The sequence below is a fragment of the Ceratotherium simum genome, chromosome 1 (assembly GCF_057802395.1).
Source record: "Ceratotherium simum simum isolate JZ-2026a chromosome 1, ASM5780239v1, whole genome shotgun sequence".
Classification (NCBI taxonomy): Eukaryota; Metazoa; Chordata; class Mammalia; order Perissodactyla; family Rhinocerotidae; genus Ceratotherium; species Ceratotherium simum.
In genome coordinates, this window is record NC_141900.1 from 18996181 (window position 1) to 19008801 (window position 12621).

Genomic DNA, 12621 nt, shown 5'->3' on the forward strand with positions numbered 1-12621 from the left:
CAACATAGGAGCACCAAAGTACATAAAGCAACTATTAACAAACCTAAAAGGAGACATTAACAACAACACAGTAATAGTAGGGGATCTTAATACCCCACTTACAACAATGGATAGATCATCCAGACAAAAAGTCAATAAAGAAATAGTGGACTTAAATGAAAAACTGGACAAGATGGACCTAGTAGACATATACAGAGCACTCCATCCAAAAACAGCTGACTACACATTCTTCTCAAGCACGCATGGAACATTCTCAAGTATAGACCATATGTTGGGAAACAAAACAAGCCTCAATAAATTTAAGAAGATTGAAATCATAACAAGCATCTGTTCAGACCATAATGATATGAAACTGGAAATCAACCATGAAAAAAAAACTGGGAAAGTGACAAACATGTGGAGATTAAACAACATGCTACTGAACAACCAATGGATCATTGATGAAATTAAAAGAGAAAGCAAAAACTATCTGGAAACAAATGAAAATGAAAATATGCCATACCAAATCATATGGGATGCAGCAAAAGCGGTCCTGAGAGGGAAACTCATAGCGATACAAGCCCACTTAACAAACAAGAAAAAGCCCAAATAAGCAACCTTAAATTACACCTAACAGAATTAGAAAAAGAAGAACAAACAAAGCCCAAAGTCAGCAGAAGGAGAGAAATAATAAAAATCAGAGCAGAAATAAATGAAATTGAGACCAAAAAAAACAGTAGAAAGGATTAATGAAACAAAGAGTTGGTTCTTTGAGAAGATAAACAAAATTGACAAACCCTTAGCCATACTTACTAAGAAAAAAAGAGAAAAGGCTCAAGTAAATAAAATTAGAAATGAAAGAGGAGAAATTACAATGGATACCATGGAAATACAAAGGATTATAAGAGAATACTATGAGAAATTATATACCAACAAATTGGACAATCTAGAAGAAATGGATAAATTCTTAGATTCATACAACCTCCCAAAACTGAACCAAGAAGAAATGGAGAATCTGAAAAGACCAATCACAAGCAAAGAGATTGAAATAGTAATCAAAAACCTCCCAAAAAATAAAAGTCCAGGACCAGATGGCTTCTCCGGTGAATTTTACCAAACATTCAAAGAAGAGTTAATACCCATCCTTCTCAAACTATTCCAAAAAATAGAGGAAGATGGAACACTTCCTAACTCATTCTACGAGGCCAACATCACCCTGATACCAAAGCCAGACAAAGACAATACAAAGAAGGAAAATTACAGGCCAATATTGCTGATGAACACAGATGCAAAAATCCTCAACAAAATATTGGCAAACTGAATACAGCAATACATTAAAAAGATCATACACCATGATCAAGTGGGATTTATACCAGGGACGCAGGGGTTGGTTCAACATCTGTAAATCAATCAACGTGATACACCACATCGACAAAACAGAATAAAAACCACATGGTCATCTCAATAGATGCAGAGAAGGCATTTGACAAGATACAACATCCATTTATGATAAAAACTCTCAACAAAATGGGTATAGAAGGAAAGTACCTCAACATAATAAAGCCTGTTTATGACAAACCCACAGCCAACATCATACTCAACGGGGAAAGACTGAAAGCCATTCCTCTGAGAACAGGAATGAGGCAGGGCTGCCCACTCTCACCACTGCTATTCAACATAGTACTGGAGGTTTTGGCCAGAGCAATTAGGCAAGTAAAGGAATAAAAGGAATCCAAACAGGCAATGAGGAAGTGAAACTCTCACTGTTTGCAGATGATGTGATTTTATATATAGAAAACCCTAAAGAATCCGTTGGGAAAACTATTAGAAGTAATCAACAACTACAGCAAAGTCGCAGGGTACAAAATCAATCAACAATAATCAGTTGCATTTCTGTATGCTAATAACGAACTAACAGAAAGAGAGATCCAAAAGATAATACCATTTACAATTGCATCAAAAAGAATAAAATATCTAGGAATAAATCTTACCAAGGAGGTGAAAGACCTATACAATGAAAACTACAGGACATTATTGAAAGAAATCCATGATGACATAAAGAAATGGAAAGACATCCCATGCACATGGATTGGAAGAATAAACATAGTTAAAATGTCTATATTACCTAAAGCAATCTACAGATTCAATGCAATCCCAATCAGAATCCCAATAACATTCTTCACGGAAATAGAAAAAAGAATACTAAAATTCATATGGGGCAACAAAAGACCCCGAATAGCTAAAGCAATCCTAAGAGAAAAGAACAAAGCTGGAGGCATCACAATCCCTGATTTCAAAACACACTGCAAAGCAATAGTAATCAAAACAGCATGGTACTGGTACAAAAACAGACACACAGATCAATGGAACAGAATTGAAAGCCCAGAAATAAAACCACACATATACAGACAGCTAATTTTTGACAAAGGAGCTAAGAACATACAATGGAGAAAGGAACCTTTCTTCAATAAATGGTGTTGGGAAAACTGGACAGCCTCATGCAGAAGAATGAAAGTGTACCATCTGCTATCGCCATTCACAAAAATTAACTCAAAATGGATCAAAGACCTGAAGGTGAGACCTGAAACTATAAAACGCGTAGAAGAAAATATAGGCAACACACCATTTGACATTGGTCATAAAGGAATCTTTTCGGATGACATGCCTACCCAGACTAGAGAAACTAAAGAAAAAATAAGCAAGTGGGACTTTATCACATTAAAGAGCTTCTACAAGACAAATGAAACCAGAATCAAGATGAACAGACAACCAACCAGCTGGGAGAGAATATTTGCAAAGCATACATCTGACAAGGGGTTGATCTCCATAATATATAAAGAACTCACACAACTGAACAACAAAAAAACAAACAACCCGATCAAAAAATGGGCAGAGGAAATGAACAGACACTTCTCCAAGGAAGATATACAGATGGCCCATAGGTACATGAAAAGATGTTCAACATCACTAATCATCAGGGAAATGCAAATCAAAACAACACTAAGATATCACCTCATGCCTGTTAGAATGGCTATAATCACCAAGACAAAAAACAACAAATGTTGGAGAGGATGTGGAGAAACAGGAACCCTCATACGCAGCTGGTGGGAATGCAAACTGGTGCAGCCTTTGTGGAAAACGGTATGGAGATTCCTCAAAGAATTAGAAATAGAAATACCCTATGATCCAGCTATCCCGCTACTTGGAATCTATCCAACAAACCTGAAATCAACAATCCAAAGAGGCTATGCACCCCTATGTTCATTGCAGCATTGTTCACTATAGCCAAGAAGTTGAAGCAACCTAACTGTCCCTCAACTGATGATTGGATGAAGAAGATGTGGTATATATATACAATGGAATACTACTCAGCCATAAAAAAAGACAAAATTGTCCCATTTGCAAGAACGTGGATGGGCCTGGAGGGTATTATGTTAAGTGAACTAAGCCAGAAAGAGAAAGACAAACACTGTATGATCTCACTCATATGTGGAATATAAACCAACACATGGACAGAGAAAACTGTATTGTGGTTACCAGGGGCAAGGGGGGTGGGGGCTGTGCACAAGGGGCGAAGGGAGACATATATATGGTAATGGACAAACAAAAATGTACAACCGCAAATTTCACAATGTTATAAACTATTAAAATATCAATAAAAAAAGTCAGGTATAAAAAAAAAACTACAATGAGATAACACTACATACCTATTAGAATGTCTAAAATTGAAAGGTTGGATTGCCAAGTGTTAGCTAAGATATGGAACAACTGGAACTCTCATACGCTGCTGATGGGAATGTAAAAATGGTACAACCACTTCAGAAAACAGTTTGACAGTGTCTTAAAAAGTTAAATATACCCTAGCATATGACTCAGCCAATCTACTCTCAGGTATTTTCCCAAAAGAGACCAAAGTATATATCCATACAAAGAATTTTACATGAATGTTCATAGAAGCTTTGTTTATAAGAGGCCAAATGTCGAAACAACCCAAATGTCCACTGGCATGTTATTGGGTAAACGAAAAAGTAATGAACTATTGATACACAAAACAACATGGATAAAATTCATACCAGTTATGCTGAGTGAAGGAGCCAGACTCCCCCCCTCAAAAGGAAAGAATTATGTCTTTTATGATTTCATTTATATAATATTCTAGAAAATGCAAGGTAATCTATAGTGACAGAAAACAGACAAGTGATTGCCTAGGGATAGGATTTGGGGAGGTGTGGGATGGAGAGATAACTAAGGACACAAGAGAAGTTTTAGAGGTGACAGATATATTCTTTGCCTCGATGTGGTGATGTGTACATGGGTGTGTACATATGTCAAAATTATCAAATTATATACTTTAAATATGTGCAGTTTATTGTATTATCATTTACACCCCAATAAAGCTATAAAGAAAGCACAATTAGATATCCTGCCTCTCATCCTTCAGTGCTGGTCCTCCAGCATCCACTGATTCTCAGAATCCCCAGTATCCTTCAATAAATCCACTGTTTCTTAAAAATAAATGTAATTGGGAGAAAGGAGAAACACCTTGGCAGTTATAATGTGTAGCAATTAGAGACGTGTCACAGCTCTTGGAACTATAGTTCATAGAAGGGAAGGGTGACATAGTACATATCTTTTTGCTTTTGGCAACTCAGAGCTGGTGATAGGTCCCAGATGCTAAGTCCCAGTATGCCTTTTACCTTGTCACAGTATGCCCTTTACCTCGTCTCATTAATTACTTGTTTACCAGTAAGTTGTCCTCTGCCTCCTCCTACTATATAATAAGCAGGGACTTGGTCTGTTTTGATCACTTCTATGTTTATAGTAGACCTATAAATATCACATAGTACATGCTAATTAAATCTTTATTGAATGATTGTTTTATTGCATCTGTATAGAGCATATATCCAGATATTTGACAATCCTAATGGTAAAAGTCCCCAAACCATCACAATTTCACTGGTTTCAAGGTTTTCTAGCCTTTAAGCAAAGTTTAGGTTTTATTACAGCCACCACAAACTTGCCCTAAAGCTTAACTTCCTGGATCATACAACGCCCCTACACCCCTCTCATTCACAATCTTGTGCAAGTAAATGAAGAAGACTCTATAATTTGATCCTCGTTTAAGGAGTCCATGTTCCTAATTTTTTCTGTCGGACAGAATTAAATTTGACCCTGTGAAACTCTGCCTGTGATGTGGCAACAAAGATAAATAGGATCCATTCAAGTTGAACTCTCTGGGCTGATCCTTGTAAGCTGCCTAGGGCAGTTAAATGGAAAAGCTGCACTCAGGAATTTGTATACTGCTTATCCAAATAACAAAAATCAAGCATTTAAACAAGTCAGTCGTTTCACTGGAGAACGGTTTTGTAAGAGAGATTGAGCGGTGGAAGATCGATGACTTCTTCTTTAGGGCCTTTCCTTATTGCGGAGGCAGAGTTCACCATCTGGGGGTGTGTTAACAGAAACATGAAACCTGAGTACAGTCATGCATTGCCTAACGACAGGGATACAATCTGAGAAATGCGCCGTTAGGTGATTTCGTCGTTGTGTGAACATCATGGAGTGTACTGAAGGGGAACAAAATCTGCCACCCCAAAATGTGTTTCTTTAACATGAGGCTTATTTTAGGCTGATTATTTTTAAGAACTAGGTGGTAGGCAGGGAGGAACCTAGAAAAGCCTGTTTGTTGGCTCCCCTGTGTGTTCTTCTGTTTCTGTGTAGCCAAACACTTGTTTTCCAGACATTTGCTCCTTTTCATCTACCTGTAAATCGCCTTCCTTTTCTTTGAAGTCCCTGATTCTCCCCATCCCCAACATCTTTTTTTGTCTTTAGCTGAGGATGGTATTGAAGGTGAGGACTTCAACCATTCCGGTGAGTTACTTGGTTTTCCTGGGTTTCTCCTAAGTGTACGTGTTATTAAACTTTTGTTTTTCTCTTGTTAATCTGTCTCATGTCAATTTAATTCTTAGACCAGCCAGAAGAACCTAGAAGGGGAGAGGAAAATTTCCTCCACCCCTACAGTACTTATGTAAACCTAGATGGCATAGCCTACTACACACCTAGGCTATTTGGTACTAATCTTATGGGACCACCGTCGAATATGTGGTCCATCATTGACTGAAACATAATTATGTGGCACGTGACTGTAGTTGTTGAAAGGGCAGGGTTGTCTGACTGACAACATTCTCTAAATTGTGCCTTACACATTGACATGAGAATCCAAGGGAGTCATTATGCATTTGTTATAAGTGGCATAGAAGTTGACAGTTTCTACATGCTTCAACACCTATTTATAATACTTAGTCATGTCTGCACTTTACACATGAACATCCACTTGATAGTCATTTTTTCCCCCTGAAAAAGGGGTCTTATATATTCCAGGGGATTTGCAAATTTATTCTTCCTGAGTGGGATAGCAAAAGGGGATCCCTTGATATCCGTTGTTTGATTTAATTGGATAGTTATGGACCTAACCCTGTAAAAGGATTCAGACTTTTTTCAGTCTGTCTTCAGATTGAATTGAAAGCCCATTGCCTATATTCAGATCAACTTAACAAACATATTACATGTCAGACATTGTGAGACATATAACTGAAGGAAAATTGCTTCCCAAAGATCACCTGTAATGGATACAGTAGATTGACCCTCAAAAGCAATCTACTTTCCTAATGATGCCTTATGTTTTGAAGGGTCATGAAACCATTTAGTGGATCAAGATCAGCATGGTTTAAAATGAAATAGAACCATAAAGAAAATATCAGAGTACATTACTCTTAGTAAGGAAAAGTAATGTTTCATGAAATTTTGTTTCATTTAAATGTATATATATGTGTGTGTGCCTACACTGGGTTGTGATGAAATATGTGTTTCTTATAGTAGATTGGGGTCAAAATGCTTGAAAGACACTGATCTGATGTACCTTCCTGAACTGCCTGACTCCTTTGCAGCTGGAGCTCTGGGTAGGACTTAGGTTCAGCCAATCAGATGTACTTGCGTGAGATTTGGAAAATGTGATGGTTAATTTTACATGTCAACTTGACTGGGCCATGGGGTGCCCAGATATTTGGTTAAACATTATTCTGAGTGTTTCTGTGAGGATGTTTTGGATGAGATTAACATTTGATTGGTAGAATCAAGTGGTAGAATACAGCCAATTACCTTCTCTGATCTGTAGGTAGGCCTCATCCAATCAGTTGAGGCTTGAATAGAATAAAAATACTGACCTTCCCACCAGTAAGAGGGAGTTTCTCTTGTCTGATTGCCTTCAAACTGGGACATTGGTTTCTTCCTGCATTCAGACTCAAATTGAAACATTGGCTCTTCCTGGGATTCAAGCCCACCAGCCTTTGAACTAGGACTACACCATCAGCTCTCTGGGTCTCCAGCTTGCCAGTTCGCCCTGCAGATCTTGGGACTTGTTGGCCTCTACAATCATGTGAGCCAATTCCTTATAATAAATCTCCTTCTATGTAGATATACATACTATTGGTTCTGTTTCTTTGGAGAATCTTGACTAATTCAGAAGGTGAAAGGTGTATCTATTGGTTCTACTGCTTTTTCTAGCAAACACAATGTGGTAGGCAGAATTCTAAAAATAGCCCCCAAGGTTCCCTACCCTAATCCTGAGAACCTGTGAATATGATGATATACCGCTTCTGTGATTATGTTGTGTTATGTGGTTCAGGTGATCTTAAAATAGAGCGATTATCTGGGTGGGCCTCAAGTCATCACACAAACCTGTCTAAAAGCAGAGAGTTTTCTCTGGCTGGAGGCAGTAAGGGAAGTCAGAGGGATTAGCGTGAGGGGATTCCACATGAAGGATCCTGCCAGATCCCTGTCAGGGACCCCTGGCCAATAGTCAGGAAACAAAGACCTCAGTCCTACAACTGCAAGGAACTGAATTCTGCCAAACGTGAATGAGCTTGGAAGTAGATTCTTCCCCAGAGCCTCCAGATGAGAACCCAGCCTGCTGACATCTTAACTTCTGCCTGGTGAGACCCTGTGCAGAGAACCCAGGAGGGCCTGCCTGGAATTTGGATCTACAGAATTGGGATAATAAATGGGTCTTGTTTTAAGAGTTTGTGGTAATTTGTTACACAGCAGTAGAAAACTAATACACATAAGCATGGAGATATGTTTTCCTGTGGCAGCATTAGCAGAGATTTAGGGGCCAGTCATTGGTATCAAGAGGCAGGTTGTAGGACATCTGTTTTGGCTGGTGTGGACCTAGGAGGTGTAGTGGCTCTGGAGCCAACAGTTCCAGTGGTGCCCTTCTTATTTCCAGCTTTCCCACTGTGGCAGAGGTTGGGGTTACTCTGGTAGGACAATTCTGCAGTGTGATCCTGGGATTCCAAGAGTGCAGTCTAGACCCCACTTATCCAGCCCTTCTAATGATGTTTTGAGTGCCCAATTTCTCATATTAAATCACTCCTTAAATATAAGATAATTTGTTATATGCTACTGAACCTTGACTGTTATCTCCAAATCTCTCCTACCCATTAAACACAATCTATTTTGCTGGCTCATTTTCATTCAACAAACGTGTTGAGCATCTACTAGGTTGAAGACACCGTATGTGCCAAGTGCAGGGGCCCCATCAAGAACAGATCATGGACATTGTCCTCCAGGGACTTGTCAATACGTGAACAAGAAAATATAGTGAGGTGATAACATCTATAACAGAGAGGGATAAAATGTACCCTGGAAGTCCAAAGAGGAAAACACATAAATCTCTGGGGTGGTCAGGGAGCACTTCACAAAGATGCTGGCACTTGAGATGAGTCTTCTAGAGCAGACATGTTTCAGATAGACAAGGTAAGGAAGGCCATTCCAGTCAGAACGAACGAGAGGGCAAAGGCAGGGAAGTTTGAAAATATGACATATTAAAGGAGCAGCAAGGAGTTTGCTATGGCTGGATTTCTAGTTGCAAATGGGAGATTGGTCGAGATAAAGTCAGGATTTGTATGGAAGGTGACATGTTGATTGGATCCTAGAAGCAAACAGAGTTTACTCGAGATAGTTATTGTGCTAAAATTCCTAACCTTTGATGACTGCCCATTATATTCAAATAAAGTCTGAACTCCTTGGCTTGGTTAGAAGGGTTGTTCATCACCTGGCTAAATCTCTAGTATCACTCTCATCCCTTTTTCCTCTTCCCTACCATCCATTCACTCATTTACTCATTCATTTATTTAGTCCGAGAGGTGTGGCGGGTGCATATCATGTAGCATATGCCGGTCACCGAAAGGACTTTGGCTTTTATTCTAAGTGAGGTGGAAAATCTGAATGACCTGATGTAATTTACATTTTAAAAGAATCACCCTGGCTACTGTCTGGAATGAGGTGGGAGGCAAGGGTGTGAGCAAAAGGACAAATAAGGAGGTTATTGTAATAACCCAGAAATGACTATAGCTTGGATTGGGATGGAAGTGGTGGAGACAGGAGAAGGGTCCTGATTCTGTATATATTCTAAAGGTGGAGATAATAGGATTTGCTGGTGGATTGAATGTGGGATATGAGAAAAAAGAGGAATCAAGGATGATACCCAGGTTTTTGGCCTGAGCCACAGGATGGAGATGGTTTCCATTTGTGTGTTAGAGATCATGGGAAGAGTGGGTTTTAGGGGAAATATCAGGAATTGTTTTTTTAACATGGTGATTTTTGAGATGCCTATCATACATCCGAACTCCATTTTGAGTATGCAGTTAGATAGAGGCATCTGGAGTTAGGGGAGAGGTTCAGGGGGTCTCGTGGGTGGTTTACTTGGTATTTAAAGCTATGAGGAAAAAAATATATAAAAAATAATAAAGCTATGATATTGGATGAGATCATCTGGGGAGTGAGAGTAGATGAGGAAGAGAAGAAGTGCAAAGACTGAGCCCTGGGGGCTCCAGGTTTTAAAGTTCTGGCAGATGTGGAGGAACCAAGAAAGGAAATTGGAGAGAGTGGCCAGTGAAGGAGGAGGAGAGATATCAGGAGGGCGTCAAGTCCTGGAAGGTAAGTGAAGAACATGTTTCAAGAAGGGAAGGAACAAATGGGTCAAGTGCTGATGGCAGGTCAAATAGGATGAGGTCAAAGAAATGATCATTGGGTTTTGCAGCGTGGAGATCATCGACACATGACAAGAGCAGTTTCAGCAGTGTTGGGGAAAAGCCTGATTGGAGTGGGTTCAACAGAGAATTGGAAGACAGGGACTGTAGGCAGTGGGTAAGGCAATTCTTTCAAGGAGTTTTCTTACAAAGTGAAGGAGAAAAATGAAGCAGTGGTGGGGAGAGAAGTAAGTGGGGGTGGGGTCAAGAGAGGGCTTTTTTTTTCTTTTTAAGATTTGAGAAATAACAGCATTTTTGTATTTTCCATTTTGCTGATGGAAATGATAATATGGGAGAGTGGAGAAGAACTACTTGCAGCAATGTCCTTGAGAAGGCCAGAGTGCCTCAAGTCTAGTGTCCAAGGAAGAGTTGGCCAAGAGAGGGATGAACAGGTCATCCATACTAATGTTGGTGAGAGCAGGGGACGTGGGAATAGATGTAGGTGGGATGGTAGATGCGGTAGCAGGTGACTTTGCAAGTTCTCTTCTCACTGATTCAACTTTCTCAGTGCAGTAGTAAGCAAAGGTATAAGATGAGAGAGAAGAAAGGCTTGTGAACAGATGGAGGTTTGCAGGGAAATCAGCTGTGAAGCAGTAGTCTAGGGATGTGAGTAAGTAGCCTTGTGACCTCACTTGAGGTCAGTGGTCCTGAAGTAGTTGTTGTGTGTTTTTCTCCAATCACATTGGGTGTTGACACAGACAAGAGGTGAGTTAAATTGAACTTCTTGCAGTTCCCCTCTCCTTTACCTTTGCACAGGCTGTTCCATCTGCCTGGAATGCCCTCTGTACCCTGTTGACTCGTCTTTCAACTTCTGACTCAACTGCCACTTACTCAAGCCTACCAGGCAGAGTTAATTACTCCCTTCTTGGAACTATTGTGGTGCCATGTACATCCTTCTATTGTAATAGTTGCCATATTATAATAATTTGCTTCCTGTCTCCCCAGTTAGTTTGGCCACTCCTTGAGAGTGTCAGTTTGGTCATCTCAATTCCTGGTATGGTGTTTGGCCCACGGTTGGCATTCATTAATTGCCTATTGAATTGAATTGAATTCCATAGAGAGAATAAGCAGAAAGAGTTGGGGTAGGAGAGTTAGGGTCTGGAGAAAGAAAGAGTAGTGACATTTAGAACCAGGCCCGGCTGCTCTACAAGGAGGGAAGCTCCTACTCCTTAGGATAGGTAAGAAAACTGCTTACTCAACTCTAATCGTGGAGTGAAATGGAGCCTGAACCTGAAATGAAGCCCGTGTAAATTGGGTCAATAACACACACTTCTGTGAAGTTTGCTTTGAGGATCCGAAGACTTCATATATGTGGAAGAATTTTATCAATAAAAATGTACTACACAAAGTGAGATATTATTTCTTATGACACTATATGGCAAGATAATAGAAATGTGTTGAATTTGTATATTTTACTAGAGTATATAGGCTGTATGACAAAGGAAGAGGAGGATGGGTTAAAGACAAAATGAGTGATTGTAGCTGTAATCTTCTTGTTGGCCTTTCTTCTCTTAAAAGTCTCTACAGAAGATGTCATCACGGTCTCTTTCACTTACAGCATGTTCCAGCGCCTCTCATTGTCTCTGAGCCAAGAGCCCTGATGTGACCTACTTTGTGAAGCCAGGTGGTATCGTGGACGGACAAAAGTGCCAGCGCACTCTGCAAGAAGCAGAGGATGGGGAGCCTGCTGATCTGACTGGCTGTTGTCACAATGCACAAGTTTGGGAGATGTCTGGCTGAGAAAAGGCCAACCTTCCACAACATTCCAACCCTCAAGGGAACTTTCTAACACATTGGCAATATTAACAATTCCAAAGCAATCAGGTGTTTGATCCTTGATGCTGACAGGAAGTAGTATTACTTTAACACACTCTCTGTTTTTTATTGTTAGTTAATTGTTCATGTCTACTTGTCTTAGCTTTCCCTTAAGTTTCAAGTCTCTTAAGGGCAGGGACCATGTCTTATACTTCATATCCTCTGCCCACACATGCCTACCACAGTATTTCATGGGTACTCAATTACCATCTGTTACTGATTGGGGTTTTTTTTTTTAGTAGGTGTCAGACAGCTGTCATGGTGACCAGGTACAGACAGCGTCACGAGAAGCAAGTATGGTGCTTTTCCTACTATATAAACCACGTGTTGATTAACCTGAAATCCTGGGAACACAGGATGTCCTGCATGAATGACTGTGGGTTTAGGACACTGTTATTCTACCCCTTATTCCCAACAATTAAAAATATCTTTATGGCAGATTATCTTCCTTTCACCCCCTAACTTAAAATAAATTTACAGCATTGCCTGGGCTACATGCTAACATGGGATTTAAATTCAAGCTTCTAGACGAAGCTCTAGAAAACACACAGCTGTTGCGTTTTGAGGTACACCAGAAGGCTGCCTTGTTTACTGACTTTGTAGGGTGGGTTGGGTTACAGCATTAGATTTCTCTTGGAAGGATTTTCCAAGATGCAAACATATCTCTTGAGCAGAGTAGCAAGTTAGGCCATTATCCTCTAGTGGGAAACTCAGCTTACTTCTAGTCAAGTTGATCGTA

The 12621-nt window shown here is 39.8% G+C and overlaps 1 long non-coding RNA gene across 1 annotated transcript in view; it reads left to right on the forward strand.

Moving 5' to 3' along the window:
- Window positions 1-12325, forward strand: part of LOC147918151 (uncharacterized) — a 52997-nt gene extending 40672 nt beyond the window's left edge. The window contains exon 2 of the long non-coding RNA XR_015553042.1: window positions 11626-12325. This is a non-coding gene — a long non-coding RNA (uncharacterized LOC147918151). The remainder of the gene's footprint in view (window positions 1-11625) is intronic.
- Window positions 12326-12621: the final 296 nt, after the last annotated feature.